The following is a 17,272-nucleotide window of genomic DNA, read 5'->3' as shown; positions in this document are numbered from 1 at the left end:
CCCTTCCAGCCCTAATGTCTATGAAATCTATGAAATCTATGAAACCCTTTAATCTCTCTGAATCAAATCAGAACCCTCTGAATTGATTCTGAGAGATTCAGAAAGATTCAGCAATTCCGACATAGAGGCAGCTTTAGATGTTTTTTCTACATACCTCTAGGTAGCAGGGTCTCGTGAGTGCTGCAATGCTGGGGCACATGGAGTGTACCACAGAAGCATGGGGGGTTCCCCAGTGTGCTTGGCAGCAGACCCAGAAGTAGACCAGAAGCACTGGTCTGCTGGGCCCCCCTGGCTCAGTGACTGGTGCCTCCAGGGTCTGGGGGGGCACCCAAGGTCCCTCTGAGGGTGAGCCAGGGAAGGGGTGCAGGAGAAGCCCCCAGCACACTCCCAGGGAGACCCAGAAATGGACCGAAAATACTTCTCCTGCAGGATGCTCCATGCACCCCAGCATCACAGCAATCATGAGCCACACTTGTTACCTCAAGGTATGTAGAAAAAACTTTTAAAGCTGTGTCAAAGTTCCAATCACTGATTCTCTGAATCAGCATCAAATCTTCAGATTTCGATTCAGCTGAATTGAATCAATGACAGTGATCCAAATCAATGAATGGAATAATTGTCCCTGACTCGGGTCACATCCAAATCAGAATCAAATAGGGCCTGTTTCGCACACCTCTACTGTACAGCTGTGCTGTGACACACATGCATGGCTTCAGAGTGCTTTAGAAGTGGTCGATCATGCGAAAAATTAACACTCATCTAATAAGGGATCAGATGAAGGAGCTCTAAAGTGCAGAAGTTAGCCTCTAGCCAGCAGCTCCCTCCCCCTCCTCTCTTCCTGCAGACAGAGCTGGAGGGAGGGCAGCTGGGGACAGAGGCTGTGGGCAGACAGTTCCTCTGCTGGATCAGCTCCAAAGTGGAGCTTGACCCCCACACCCTCCCCAACCCAGCAGTGAATGTCTGTTGGGTTGGGGGTTCGCTCTTATTCATGGTGCTTTCTGTGAAGTGCCATGGGTTAGAGTGGGGAGGTACATGTCTGTCAGCACCCATAGTCACAACCTAATTTTTCATTCAGAACCAGTTTTGGTAGAAAAGTTGTGACTAGATTGGAACATACATTTGAAAGACTGACTGCATCATGGCTATACAGTGTAAGGTTATACACCACAATCTATATGACAGTTGGACTTCTCCTGTTGTACTGACTGACAGTTTATTTTGCTTTTAAAAAAAAAGTCTTATTCCACAGCTAAATATGTGATTCTTGCTAAGCAATGGCTGTCAGGGCATAATAGTCTAATAATATTGGAATGATGTAAACAAAAAGGAGGTAGCTAATTAAGGGAAGGAAATTTAGATAAAATATCAAGGGGAATATCTTGATAATTAGATCTATCTTACTATGCAATAGTCTCCAAAGAAAGCAAGGAAGACCTGTTCCTCAAGATGCTGAAATTTAGAAACACTAAAATGTGACAAGGAACAACCTAGTATTAGCAGGCAGGGGAAGCAGATAGCCTAATAATTCTTCTTTAGATATAATTTCCATGGAAATAGAATTGCAAGCAGATAAGTGAAAACAATGAAACCCCATAGGGAAAACTGTTCGTTAGTCCAGCCAGTCTGCATGTACTTCATCACTGACGGCACTACAGTGTCTCACTCAATGGCTACTGTTGACTTCTCTGAAAGTAGCCATTGCCAACTGTACATTTCTTGGAAATATCACAAAGGAAGTTATTTTTTTTCACTGCAATTTCTTTCACTTCAACCAAGCATCTTAATATATCAGTATACTGGCGCATAGTCCACATCCAAGCTTCTATGCTACTCTTCCTCTCACTCACTGAAGGCTGGGTTTGGCTTCCTAGCACTTCCATCAGGCTGTTAAACTCTGAGATTACAGAAAATTCAGATATCCTGTTTGCCTCCTTGTGTTTATATTTCACAGGCATATTATAAATATCTCTGAGACTTTGGGCATAATGCCCATTTTTTGCAGTTCATTATATGTTAGGAATACAAGCCACAAAACCAACACCAAAAAATTAACCAAATATATCATCTTTTAAATTATAGCACTCACAAAGAAGTAGTATTAGGAACCAGACTCAAACCCAGAGGTACAAAAAACTCAGAAGTAGCCAAACTTAAAACATTTTGACCATTGTGTTCAAAAATACATAAAAGCTGAGTCTAAAATCAGCTCGTCGTAATTTTTTTCCTTAAAAGCCAAGGGTTAAAATTCTAGCCTTTCTGAACTACCAATGGTATCAATGTGTGAACAAAGGAATATTGCTTAGGCTGAAGGTACCTGCATCCCTGGGCTAAGCAATGTACCATAGCTTAGGGCAGTGGGGGGACAACATTTTTGGCAGGTGTGCCACATATTGAGCCCCACACCCTCTCCAGGTGTCTGTCTGATCCCCTTCCCTTGTCCGACCTGCTGCTCTGCTTTCCATGCTCCGAAGTACCTGTCATTGTGTTGCCTGCTCCTTCCCTGTTCTATAAAATGCCACACACAGAGACTGCCCATACTACTTGTGACATGCATGGTGCAAGGTGGATACATCTGGCATATGGAACTTCGAGTCCAACATCTTGCTGTTGTTTCAGAAAGTCAGTGTGTAAACCTCCACAACACTTCACTATGTCCTGTGGGGCCAAAGACTACTAATGATATCAAGGTCTAGGCATCAAAACTGATGTTTTACCTCCATCTTCACTGGCAAGGTCAGCTGGCAGCACTGTTGGGGGAAAAGGTAAGCAGCCAACAGTAGTGAAAGAACAGACTAGGACTATTTAGAAAAACTATATGCATACAGGTCCATAGGGCCAGATGCGATTAACCCCAGGTTGCTAAGGAAGTTGGTTGCTCTGGCTGCAGAGCCTCTGGCTATTATCTCTGAAAACTCTTGGTGATCAGGGGAAGTCCTGGTCAATTGAAAAAGAGCAAATATACTGTCCTTCTTTAAGAAAGGGAAGAAGGAGGATGCAGGGAACTAAAGACCAGTCAGCCTCACCTCAGTATCTGGAAAAGTCATAGAGTGGATTCTCAAGTAATCCATTTCTAAGCACTTGGAGGAGAAGAAGGTGATTGGGAACAGTCAGCATGGATTCACCAAGGAAAAGTCATGCCTGACCAATCTGATTGCCTTCTGTGATTAGATGACTGACTCAGAGGACATGACATGCCTTGACTTTAGCAAAGCTTTTGACCAAAAGAAATCTCATGAGGTTCAATAAGAGGAAATGTAAAGTCCTGCACTTAGTATGGAACAATTCCATGCACCAGTACAGGCTTGAGACCAACTGGCTAAGTAGCAGTTCTGCAGAAAAGAGCTGGAGGTTACAGTGGACAATAAGCTGAATATGAGCCAATAGTGTGCCGTTGATGCAAAAAAAGTGTAGCAGGCTTGCCTTTTAGAGCTTGGGTTGAGTCCCAGGCTTGCAATCTTGCTGTTTTGATTGGTGGTGCTCATCCCCCAATCAGGAGGCAGCAAGAGGAGGTCAGTCGCCCCTTTCCTGAGGGGAGGGGGAGAGGAGTCCTTCCCCCCACCATGGACCTGATTGAAGACTGCAACACTCAGGTCCAGAAGACTTCAGGGGCAGAGTCCTGGAGCTTATAAAAGGAGCTGCATGCCCAGCATGAGGGAAGCACATCCGGGAGCAAGAAGAGAGGCATTGCCAGCAGATCAAGGAAAGTGATTTTTAGGGCTGTGCGAAGTTTTGGTTGCTGATTCAATTCAGTGGAGATTCAGCCCAATTCGACAGTTGAATCTCCAAATCTGAACTGAATCAGGAGACCCTTTAATCTCTCCGAATTGAATCAGAACCCTTCAAACCAATTCAGAGAGATTAAATGATTTGGACATAGATACAGCTTTAAATGCTTTTTCTATATACCTCAAGGTACAAGGCAGCTTGTGAACGCTGAGATTCTGGGGCAGATGGAGAGTCCCACGGGAATGCAGGAGGGTCCCCAGTCCATTTGGCGGTGGACCGGGATGTGAACCAGAAGCACTTCCAGTCCACTTCTGGATCTGCTGCAGAGTGCGTGGGGCACCCCCCACACCCCTCCAGCTAGGCAACTGGTGCCTCCTGGGTCCCCCTGCAGCTGATCACTGAGCCAGAAGGGCACAGGGGAGGCCCCTGCGCACTCAGCAGTGGACCTGGAAGTGGACCAGAAGAACTTCTGGTCCACTTCTGGGTTCGCCACCAAGCATGTGGGCCCCTCTCTGCCCCCCTCTCCCCCCCCCATGCTCCTGTGGAATACTCCAGCTGCCCCACCAGCACAGTGTTCACAAGCCACACCTGGTACTTTGAGGTATGTAGAAAAAACATTCAAAGCTGTGTCTATGGCCGAATCACTATTCTCTGAATCAGCATTAAATCTTCAGATTCGGATTTGGCCGAATCAAATCAGAAGAGTGATCTGAATCAATGAATCAAATCACTGTCCCCCAATTCAAGCCGAATTTGAATATGGCCTATTTCACACACTCCTAGTGATTATTCCCCTCTATTTCCCTCATTCAGGCCATATCTAAAGTATTATGTTCAGTTCTGGGCCCCCCCACTACAGAAAGGATGGAGAGAGTCCAGCAGAGGGCAACAAAAATGGTTCAGGGGCTGAGGCACAGGACTTCTAAGGAGGGGCTGAGGGAACTGGGCTTATTTAGTCTAGAAAAGAGAAGACTGAGGGGGCTTTAATAGGTGCCTTCAACTACCTGAAGGGGGGGTTCAAAAGAGCATGGAGCTAAACTGTTCTCAGTGGTGGCAGATGACAGAACAAGGAGCAATGGTCTCAGTTTAGGTTAGACGTCAGGAAAAACTCTTTCACTAGGAGGGTAGTAAAGCACTGGAACAGGTTATTCAAAGAGGCTGTGGACTCTCCATCCTTGGACATTTTTAAAATCCAGCTAGACACAGCCTTGGCTAGGTTGATGTAGTTGGAGATGGTCCTGCTTTGAGCAGGAGGTTAGACTAGATGACCTCCCGAGGTTCTTTCCAACCCTAATTTCCTATTACTTCGTTTGAGAGAAAAACTAACAATAGAGTCTCCTTTCTTGTTCCTTTTTCCACCATCTCCTCTCTTACCCTGCACTATACTGATAAGTCAGGCTTGAATTTTGTCTGCAGTGTTCAAGGTGGATGTGAACTTTTTGCTAATTGTAAATTTTAGCATTTACATTTTAATCAAATGAAAAAAATATAAATAAAACAAAAATGGCTTGGAACTACATCTCAGCTTTATGCTATTTTGAACAAAGAATTGCCCTCATAAATAAGAATTTCTAATACAGGCAATGATAGCCAAAAGCTCTTAGATATTGATTGCTAAGTAATTGGAACTGGAACTTTTTAAAGATTAAAATAAGGGGATGCACTGCCCACGTCTTCTGGCAGCTGTCACAGAAAGACGGGTGAGTGCTAATTCACACCTTTCTACATTGTTTAGAAATACTGCAGGCTGCTAAGGGGCTAACTAGAATTTACTGATACTAAGGGCCCTTATACAAATGACAGTCCTCTGCTCTGACACATGCTAATTAGCATGCATTGGAACAGACTAGATTAATTGAATCTGCTGTGAGTCTACTGAGTGTGCTAAGTAACATGCTCCAGCAGCTTCCGCATCATGTGTATTCAGCGTCCCCATGTTTCAAAATGTTGGCAGGAGCGCTTTAACTAAAGCTCGGTCTTCGCCTAAAGTTTGTTGAACAAGCTTCAGTTAAAGCGCCCCTGATACCATTTTGAAGGGCAGGACACTGAATATACTTGACACTGCGGGCACTCTTTAATTGAATTGGCTCTAACAGCAGCTCTAATTAAAGTGCCTCCCCACCTTCCCCCAACCCTGGAGCACATGTACAGACACCCTAAACTATCAGCTTCTGCCAAGAGGTTCACCTGGGATTGTTCTAGGTGAAAAATATTCTATAATAAACTGCCCCTTAGGCACAGAGCAAGCTAAATAAGTTCTGTGACTCTCAGGATGCCTTTAAATGAAACAAAATGAAGGTGTAATGGTAGCATACCTTATAAAATTAATCTATCTAGCACAGGTAACATACAGAAAACATAGGCTTTTATATGTGCTAGACACTAAAGAGCAAACCCTCCAGGGATCCTGGATATGCACTCAGGTTGCTAGTCTTCAGTAAAGGCCCTGCTCTCTATGGCTTCACAGGTATGCCTGCACCTGCTACAATCACAACTTCATTTTGCCCTGTAAACATAGCCAGAGCTTTCTGGCACAAGATTTCAGACCTTAGACCTAATTGTGTCTCTTTAGCTCACATAAGCAATCCATTAGCTGCAGAACCAAGCCCATTACTAACGTAAAAAGCTCATTTTTTTCATGTGTGACTATCCCAGCATAAAATTCCTCACCTACTACAAATTGATTTTAGGATTTCACTTGAATTTGAAATACCTACCTCCGGAATTTCTCTGCTGCTCTGGACAGGATATCCCCCATTCAAAATGCAGAAGAGAAACCTTTGACAAACTAACTCTGTCCCTCCAAACAAGATTTCATTTCTCACCCTTTTGTTTTGTAACACCTGCACCACGGCCCTGGAGCCCAATTCTGTTTGCAATGAAATTAACACCTGCTTACTTCCACAGGTGCAGACCAATGACATCTGATCTCAGACGATGATGCCATTCAGTAGTGCAGTTTTTGTTCTTCTACATAGATGTAAAAGTGGCTAAAGGTATTTTTCATGCCTGTATAATCTAATTTAAACACAAATTTATGATAAAATCCTCCCCACCTAATGGCACCTAGAAATGTATCCCAAAGCAGCAATGCAACAGCCAATATTCTACCAGCAGTGTAATGATAATCACAAATTTGAAGGAAACCACAAAACAATGCACTCAGAGTCTCCAGAATGTTCAATATTGCAATGCAAAGCACAAACTGTAGTTCAAATATGTCTTCACTATGAGTGCATTGGGTCATTTACCTTAACAATGTGAACGTGTTCTCATTATCATGTTCAACTTGATTAGTGTGTAGTCTAACATTTAAAAGTGCACTTCAGATGGAAGGAGGTATGAATGCATGATTGGTTCCTAATAAATTGAGCAACCCCTGATGAACTGTGAGGTATCTAGAAGAAACCAGTAGATATTAGACAGACACAGAGAACTGACAAAAAGAGATAACAGGGAGGGGAAGACAGTCTTTCTAGTAGATTTCCATATGTACATCTCAAGATGTTATAACTCATTGCTCACTTGACAATATTGAGCAGGAGGGTGGGCAGAATCAAGAACAGATAAATTATTAGGAATCTGGGTAGGGGAGTGGGCTGAGTAGATGTTGGTTGAAGCTGTATGTGAATAACACAAGCACTGACTAATCTGATTGATATGACGTGAACTATCCTACTCAAATATCTCATGTCTGGTGCAGGGAGGCGAAAGTCTTCTCTCTGGTTCACTTATCCTGGAACTATTTTGTTCACTTCCAACCACTGCATTACTAGAAAGGGATTGTTATACCAAAACTAGTGGAGAGAAAAGCAACAAAGATAATCAGGGGCCTGATGAGACTAACTTATGAGGAAAGATGAGATATGTAGAAGTTATCTAAGTAACAACTAATAGAGGATGCGATCAAATTGCACAGCTTTTTGAAAGAGGTTGACACTAAGGAAAAAGAAAAATTACCATGTGTGGTAAAGAGGCATATAATTAGGAGTAATGAGTTCAGATTAAGGCAGGGGCAGATTGAATATTAAGAAAATGTTCTTGGCAGTGAGATATATTAGGCTGAAGAATTCCTCCCCCTGGAATTGTCAACATGGGAAAATTAAAAACTAAATCACTAGTAAATATAATAGGGTATGTTTGCATGGCCCGCTGCAGTGCTAATCCAAGTGCCGGAAACAGCAATACTTGCCTCTGTGCAGTGCTCCACCTGACTAGTATAACTTGCTTCTTAGGATATAGAAAACAATAATGAATTAGTATAGATTTTTCCCCTTCTCTCTATTCTATTATTCTGTGTCACAGATCAATGACAGAGACATTATGATGTTTTATTCTGAAATGTACCATCTCAACTATTGTATTGAGGTTTATTTCCTTTACTTCCTTCCTCCATTTGCCCCTATAATCTTTAATCCTAGCATCCTAAAATGACTACACATTTTTGTCTATTGTCAGCTTGCCCTGAGAGATAACACCAAGATAAATGAAATGCAGAGTTTACCCCTGCCGGCATTTTCAGTGAATACTGGCATCACCTTTTTGACCCTCTGCACACACAGAGATCAGAACCAAGTATCATGCCATAGCAAAGGTACTATAGCTATGAAGGACACTGTGAATTTCATCTTCAAATATCTGAAGTTTCAGAGTTATATACAGTTTATGTTTTGGTCATCTAGGCATATCTTGTTGCCAAGATCAGTAAGAAGTTATTTCTGAAACCAGAAACAATATTAAGGACAATAATACAATAACAATTGTATATCATGTTTTGAAGTATATTTGGAGTTGTAAAAACACATTTATGGGGAGAGGAACTCTTTTGGAGCATCTCCAGTTTTCCCCCTTTTAACTCCTATCTTATCTCTTTGCAGTATACTTACTGCACCAGGGCATCCAAATACCTTTCAGGAGTTAAATTGTAAAAGGAGTCTCTGTTCTCTTGCAGTATTGTACCTCACTGAGTGGAGAGTTAGTAGTTGAGGGGTGTTTAGGAATTTTTAAATAATTACTGGGGGAAAGCTATGTCAAAGAAGTGTTCTACATTTTTTGTTCTAGAAAGACATCAGGCTCCACTCCTTGAAAGACCTCACTTCACATCAGAATTATTACTTAGATTGGTTGTTTTCCTTGTGCATATAAGTACAACCCAATGAGGTAAGTACAACCTAATGAGGTAAAACTAGACTTGAGTTGCTCTGATGGTGTGCTGCAGTATAACCATGCTTATACATCTCAGGATGCTCCCGATGTCTTTGTGAATGCCTTTGTCCATCCCTAAACATAATTCCCTTTTGTGTTACCTATGTGTCAAGGACTGACAGACTCTGCCTCTGCCACTGAAAACATAGCCATGGAAGATGGGTTTCATAGGAAAAAGAATTTAAAAACCCTACAACACAATATATGATTCTACAATAATTTGCTCTCTCAGGAAAGAAACACTTCATCAAAAGATAACAGCAGGATTGTATACTAGTTGCAATAGCAGGAGCTCTCATGAAAGCTGTGGATATCAAACAGGTACTGCAAAAACCTAATGAATAACCACACCTGCACTTGACTGAAACTGTGCTAGCTCTTAGGAAACAAAGACAGACTCTGGCTGTAAACCACAAGCTTGCATCATCAGCAGAGAAATAAATGGCATCTCTTAAACAGCAACAGCCACCATAAAAACCACAAGAGCTGATTCAGTTATGACAGTTTTTCAACACATTTTATGTTAGTTACTGCCAGCATAGGTAATGTTGCACTAACTTGCCTATTAAATGAAGCATAAGGGACTAACCCTGAGAAAGTTGTGCGCTTTCTCCATCAGTAAGAGAAGTAACAGAGTTCAGTGAACAGGACTTAGGACTACAAGAAAAAAAATGAGGGTCTGCATAGCATTGGGTGGGTCATTCTGTCTCTCCATTTCTCCATCTTAAAAATGGAAATAGTGGCACTCTGAGGTCTTTGAGCACCTCTAAGGAACAGTGCTATTTGAATGCTAGCACCAGTGCTGTAGCAACAAAGTTTGGTGCCCAGGACAAGGCCTGCATCGGCAGACTGCCCACGCCCTGCACACAGATCTGGGGAGCACACGACCCTGCCCCCATGCTTGCCCAGGAGTGCATGCAGTGCTGGGAGCCACCCTTCCCCTGTTCCTACGGCCCCCCTCCAGGGCTGTTCATGGCTCTGTCCCACATCCCACCCCAGCTGGTCAGTGCCTGTTGACCTGCCTTCTCTTCACAAAGATAAATATTAATTTGCTTCTAGGTTGAGTCTATACAGAAAAAAATGCTTCTCAGGAAGGAAAACAAGTCCAATACATGAGAATGCCTTTCCTCTCTGAATCACTAAACATCTTCACATTATTTACTATTAGTGTCTCTTATCTAATAGGCATTTGATGTAAAATACATAAACAGAGTAGGATCAAGGACTGGAACCTAGGACTTTCCCTTCCTTTTCAGGGCACTGCCTTCATCACCAGGCTACAGAGTCATGATCCTTCTTGCTTACCCTCCCTTCTTCTGGTCCCTGAGTTTTCTACTCTCAGATGCACAGCTTCAACAGAAGGGAAGTTAAGTGCACTAAGCTCAGCCTTGTCAATATTTTGTTGGTTAGGAGATAAGGGAAGAGGGTTTGAACTGCCTTCATAGCCGATGATGATCTAGAACCTTGGGGTGCCTGTATCTGAGCATGGAGGCTGTTCTGATGTGCTGTAATTACAGTGCACTGGAGCAGACAATTAATCAAGTCTCTTGGAGCATGGTAATTACCACACTCCAGCTTCCTCCCACATCTCATGTATCAGTGTCCCTGCACTTCAAAATGGCAGCAGGGGTGCTTGAACTAAAGTTCATCAAACGAGCCTTAGTTCAAGCTCCCTTGCCACCATTTTGAAGCACAAGGATGCTGATACTCAAGGCACTGACGTGCTTTAATTAGAGCAGCTCTTGGAGTTGCTCTAATCCAAGTGCTGCCTCCACTACCCCTGGAGCATGTATAAAAGTGTCCTGGGTTTCTGGGCAAGTGCTCCAACCATTAGACTATAAGATAAAAGGTAGACAGCTCCTTCTCCTCCACGTACATTTTAAAAGAAAAAAAAAGTTAGCCTAACAAGGGCCAACTTGGCATATATATCCAACTTGGTGCTTTGAGTAGGCACATCAGTGCAGCCTCATCCTGGGAAAATGGCAGGATTTCAGGTAAAAATTCTTTGACACTTCCTACTGGCTGGCCCCCAACCCCTCTCTCCCTTTCCTGGCCCCCCTGCTCAATTCTGACAGTTCTGAACTTCTCTGAATCCTTGAACAACTCTCCCTTTTAAAGTATAGGCACCAAACTTAGGATTGTGAAATGGCTATTGCATTTTAAGTTCAAACCCTGACTTATTTTGCAAAATCTTTCCCATGTAGACAATTCCTTAGCATTGAAACTTACTGCATGCAGTGTTTGAACAAACAGAGCTCTACTCTCCTGGTAAAGCTCTCAGTTAAAAATATCTCTCATCAATATAATGACAGCATTCTATTAATATAGTGCGTGAGCGCATATGTCTGTGTGTACGTGCATTCATGTATGTGTCTGCATGCACGTAGGTAGTAATAGGAAATTAAGCAAAGTTAAAAAAAAAATCAACACCAAAATCCCTCCCCCAAACACAGATTATACCCCTGAAGGGAGATGTGCCAGAGACTCCATGAAATCTCTTAAGGGCTTTTCTATTGCTATTGATTTTATGTGGAAAGTACGCAGATACTATGGTGATGAGCGAGTGGTAGTACAAACACCTAAGGTAAAGTAAGATGACAATTGATTATGGAAGGTCCCTTGCTATTTCTCATACACTTCTTTCAAGACAAATTTTACAGAATTGGGAGAGAAGAAAACAATGTTTAGTTAGTAGCCAGGTGACTTTGTGTGTTGTGGTACAATAGATATAATAATACACTGGTACGTACATATACTGCTACAGAAGCCTTTAGCAACTGGAAAGGAAAGGCTCAGGACACTGATGGCTGAGCAGTTGTCCAAGATGCCAAGACAACAGTCCATCTGTGAGGGCAGTTTGCTTTCTCTGTCATGTAATAAGCTCCTCACTGTACAGCCTCTATACAGATCTCTTTGCTCAAGCACGATACTATACCCATACTATACCTCTGTCTACTGGCTACTCAGGACAGTTTTTTCTAAGTTTTCCCTACTCAAAAATGTATAGGTATTGCAGGCCTCCAAGATAAAGACATAAATACATTCAAGAGAAAACTCCTAGTTCAAAAACAGACTATCCTGCCCTTCCCTGTCTTTTAAGAACATAGAAAGCTCATGGAAAGCTCAAAACTCAATAAATCCATGGTTACACTGCCCTGGGGCAGCAGGGAGGTTGTGAAAGGGCCTTGCTCTATATCTTTTCCATTCAGCAAAGCTTTCTGGCCTTTCTGCAGTGGTGGGAATGATTAGAGGCAAGGCTAGCAGATCCAGTAAGTACAACTATTGACAAGCTAAAACACCATATGGTGGGAGCCACTCGGACACAACAATTTTCCAGTGGCTGTAGTCAGTGGTGACATGTATGGGTTGCACAGGGGTAAGAGTGCCAGGAACCCCCACTATTGGTGAAATCTGCTGTGGGGGACCCCCTCCCCGGTCAGCGAGATTGGCTGTGTCAGGACGCCTCCCAGTCAGTGAGATTGGCCGCAGGGGAATCCTCCCCAGTCATTGACTGGTCACTGGAGGGGCATGTGTCCCCCCCAACTAAGGTTGCACCAGTCGCCCATGGCTGTTATTGCAGTTATGAAGCGTCTACGCAGGGGTTACATACAAAGGCTGTCTATTTATGTGAGTGACTGGGATTTCATTCTAAGATAAATGTCTGAGATGGGAGTATCTTCTTCATCAGAAAGATTTAAACTATGACTAATAGGGGTGTGTGAAGTGGGCAGTATCCAGTTCGGATTTGGCCTGATTCAGAGGACAGTGATTCAATTTGCTGATTCAGATCACTGTCCTGGTAAGATTCTGATTCAGAGAATCAGCGATTTGGCCATAGACACAGCTTTATATGGTTTATTCTACATACCTTGAGGTACTAGGTGCAGCTCATGAATGTTGAGATGCTGGGGTGGATGGAGCATCCCATGGGTCCCCTATGTGCTTGGCGACAGACCTGGTTCACTTCCGGGTCCACCAGCAAGCATTTGGGGGACCCCCCCCCATACCCTCTAGCCCAGCAATTGGCCACAGGGGGACCCTGGGTGCCCTCTCTGATCCAGAAGGCACCAGTCACCGAGCTAGTGGGTTTGGAGGTCCCCCGCGCGCTCTGCGGTGGACCCAGAAGTGGACCAGAAGTAGTTCTGGTCCACTTCTGGGTCCACCATCGAGTGCACGGGGAACACTCCCCCACCATCTCAGCGTTCACAAGCCACGCCTGGTACCTCAAGGTAGGTAGAAAAACCATATAAAGTTGTATCTATGGACGAATCATCAAACCTCTCCGAATCTCTCTGAATCAATTCAGAAGCTTCCAATTCAATTTGGAGAGATTAATGGGTCTCTTGATTCGATTCTGATTTGGAGATTTGGCCACTGAATCAGGCTGAATCTCCTCCAAATTGAATCAGCAACCAAAGTTTCTCACAGCCCTAATGCCTAACACTTGAATTTTGATGCTATTTGTAAAAGGTAAAATAAACTCTCATCCTGAGATGGCAGAGTATATGGTACTCTATTGAGATTACAACAGCTACACTGTAACTGGTGTGCACAACAGTAGAAACTCTATCTCTAACGTAGCCACATCTCAAAGATACTGAAAGTTTCTCCAAATGTATTTTCTGTGCAATTCAAACCGGCCAAGTGCATGGCTCACTGATGCTTCTCCTCCAGCTTTTATTAAGATCTTTGAATTACAGGAACTTTTTAGTTCACTGCATTATGAGTATTCATCAGTGTCCTCAGGCTGCTTCATGATGTGATGACCACCATAGTCCTTTCCAATGGATCAAAGACAGACCCATTTACCACCCATACTGGTGTCAAGCAGGGCTGTGTCATCACCCCAACCCTTTTCTCCATCTATCTTGCTGTGATTTTGATTCTCATCTGTGACTGCCTTCCTCCTGGAATGGGGCTGGGTATTGAATGTATACCCCTCCCCCGGCACAGCAGACACCATCCTCATATTGAGGGATAGCCGAAGAAAAAGATTCTCTTAAAACTAGCATCACTTTTCTTACCAGCATGTTTATATTTACTTCTAGCTCCTATTAAAAGCAGTGGCAAACCTGAGATCATAAAATGAGTCACAACAAAGGGTTTGGGAGACAGACAGTTTTTATCCATGGGATCAGTGAAAACAAGGGAGCACTGGGAAAACCTCATGAATCTCTCCCGGTAATTAAAAGGTTCATCTCTCAATGAGACTGTCACAAGCAAACAGGACTGAAGTAGAGAGAGGAGCCCTGGATTTGAGCCACTCTAGAATTTTCCCTAAATTTCACAATATGGCTTCATCATCCCCAGATTTTATACAGCATATATAAACTGAGAAGTTTTTAAACATCAAATTGATGCATATATTGAGAAGGTGTTTAAATGGCATGTACAAGGCATCTTAGTTTGCCTATTCCTTGTTTGCACCTTCTGGAGCCCAGTTCTTCGTATAAGTATATCAAAATCATTGCATCTCACTGCCTTTCATAGCTGTTGTGGTTTTCTTATATCCCTCTGCCTGTTTTATGGGTTATGCAATATACATTCTTAAACAAAAAAAACTGACTAAAAATGCCCCTTTATCCTCATTGTCTCTGCTGTGCTGCAGATTGTACATCCACCCTATTTAAAAACAATGAAAATTATTAATATGTATTGTTTTTTTAACAGAACTGTGTATGGAAGGGTCGTTTTCTGCCTTGATTCCTTTGAACTTGCACATGTTAAAGGAGAATAAATGTACATTTACAGAATGGCAAAACACAGCCACCAGCATATCCTAGGCTCCAGTCAGTCCTATTCAACCTCTCTCTTTTTTTTCCTCTTCAGTGAGCTTTACATAAAGCTAACCCAAACCCACATGGATTTCTATAATATCCAAAAAGAATGACAATGAGTGATGTGATGTAGGTGGAAACTGCCTGAAGAAACCTAAATTGTAACAGGAAAAAAAATTGACATTTTAGATTTTAAATGTTACACAGTTTTTATAAAGCTTCAGTCAATTTATTTTATTTATTCTAATGAAGAGCATTACAACTGCTTTACTGCACTGAAGCAAGCATCGATCACACCATTAATCACACCTTGTGAATAGTCACAAATCAAGTTCTAACAGCAAGCACTGAATCAGGAGCAATGAAGCATAAACTCCTTCACAATTTATGATCTCTCCAATTGCATCTTTTCAACCATTAAATTGCAAGATACCATAAATTTTTATCTTCTTCACTTCAGTCACATTATTGATTCTGCCTTGTGAAATATAGAATAGCTGTAAATCTAGGCTATTGAATTAAATTTAAAGTCTTGACTTCAGAAAAGAAACCCAACACACTGCCATGGCTGTTAATTTACACTGAGGAACAAATGATAGAAACATTAAAATTTAAATGGACAACAGGGAGTTCAAAGAGCCATAGTTCTGTCAATCTCAGTCCTTGTCAACCTTGAGGGTTTTCTTTTAGCCCAATTTGAGAATGCAAAAATAATAATTTTTAAAAAGAGACTCCAGGTGGATGCTGAACAGACAATTTGTGCAGACAAGTAAATAATGAACAGATTCCTAAATAGACCTGTTCAATCTGGAATAGATAAATATTATGCTTAGATTCAGCTCTGGTAAACTCCACCAAATACAGTGGAATTGTGCCTGCTTATGCCAAAGCTAAATTTAAAATATAGGTAGGACAGGGAGTCTACCAACAGTTCATTTCAGTAGCTCATGGAGAGGGGAGAGAAAAAGAGAAATCACACCCTAGTATCTGTTATACCTAATGCTTGGAACAGAACTTTTGGATTCCATGGGGAGTTGCATGCAGCCCTCAAGGGCCAGAGGGAAAGTCACTAACTTTGTTATACAGTCTTTCAGGATGGTTGAAAGATGAGCGCAGAAAGAAATGGAAGTTCTAGGGGAACGAAAAAAGATACAAAACATTTCAAGGTCTATTTTGTTATACTAGGAAACTACATAGGACCCAAGCTCAATCTCATGGCAGTTTGACACAGAGGAGAGTTGACTAACTTCCATGGAGAACATCATGATTTACCAAACTAAGGTAAGATTCAAACATACCAAATCTATTGTAAACATCCTCACCCATTACCAGACACGTGCTGGTATCATGACCAGGCTGTGTTTAAGACAGGCATTATTCATAATAACACAGATTACACGAGTAGGGTGCTTAGACCATGCTTCATGAACTTGAATACACCCATCAGGAAAGGCTCTATAAAATGAAATCCACAGATCAATATCAGTGGGAAAAACATACACTTTGAGAATAGGAAAGAAAGAATTTGTCCAAAGAGGAGACCACATGCAGGGGAAAAGGACAGTAATTTCAGCCAAGGAAAGGTCAAAAAACCAATGGCTCTTGCTCCATCTCTGCACATATGTTGAGGAAAAGCCTAGACATACTGATTTGCCTTTTGGACCCAATCTGGCTGATACTTAATCAAAAAGGCACTGTTAGATAAAATAACTAATGAACTACAGGTGTGAGGAGAGATTCCTTGGCTAAGAAATTGTAGACCTTGTCACAGTGAGTTACTGTGCCCATCCCTGGGCAGTCTTTAGACCAAAACATACCTACCTACTACATGATTAAAACTCCCCTGATCTTCTCATTCAGTTCTTTCTTTGCACAAGAATGTTCATCATCCAAGCATCACTACAGGTATAAATGGTTCACTAAACCTATAGACTACAATTGCACCCAGTCTTGTACATAAGGTATTCTTTCACTGCGCTCTTTTCCTATCAATCTCTCTACTCATGCACACACATATAAGGGCTAGGAATAACAAAGTTATACAATTAGAAAATTCATAGAAATGTGTGAATCCTGGCTACAACATCACTCTAACACTAACAAACATTTCCAAGCTTCACCTGTTGACTGTGCACAAAATAGCATTTGTTCCCTGTATTACACCCTTATGGACATGGCATCTCAAACCACATACAGATCTGAGATTATCAGACTAAGGAAAGGTGGATAAAGTTAGTATTTAAACAGAAGACAACCCAGGTTAAACCTAGGATCTTCTGAAAGTAATACTGCTGATTTAAAATTGCTGATTTAATAGTCCTCCCAAGATGCTACTAACCCAATGCTCCAGCTTGGTGCAGCAGCATGTTGCATTGCTGACGTGCCTATTTTCACAATGGAAGTTAGTTCTTTCTATTTGTGGTCATTATGGTCCAAACAGTAAGTTGAATAACTGCACATTCCCTATTTTAACACTGCCTCAGTGCCAATTGGAGGAATTATCTTTAATTTCCCATCTCAAATAATGCCTGTATTGTGGTGTTCATGCAGAAAGGCTGCTGCTC

At 42.2% G+C, this 17,272-nt stretch overlaps 1 pseudogene; it reads right to left on the bottom strand.

Annotated features, from left to right (window-relative positions):
- The window catches only part of LOC109322484, a 281,987-nt pseudogene that overhangs the window by 184,041 nt on the left and 80,674 nt on the right, over positions 1 to 17,272 (bottom strand).

The sequence above is a fragment of the Crocodylus porosus genome, unplaced genomic scaffold (genome assembly GCF_001723895.1).
Source record: "Crocodylus porosus isolate Cpor-Errol unplaced genomic scaffold, CroPor_comp1, whole genome shotgun sequence".
NCBI classification, from domain to species: domain Eukaryota; kingdom Metazoa; phylum Chordata; order Crocodylia; family Crocodylidae; genus Crocodylus; species Crocodylus porosus.
This window is presented reverse-complemented; position numbering and strand designations above follow the sequence as displayed.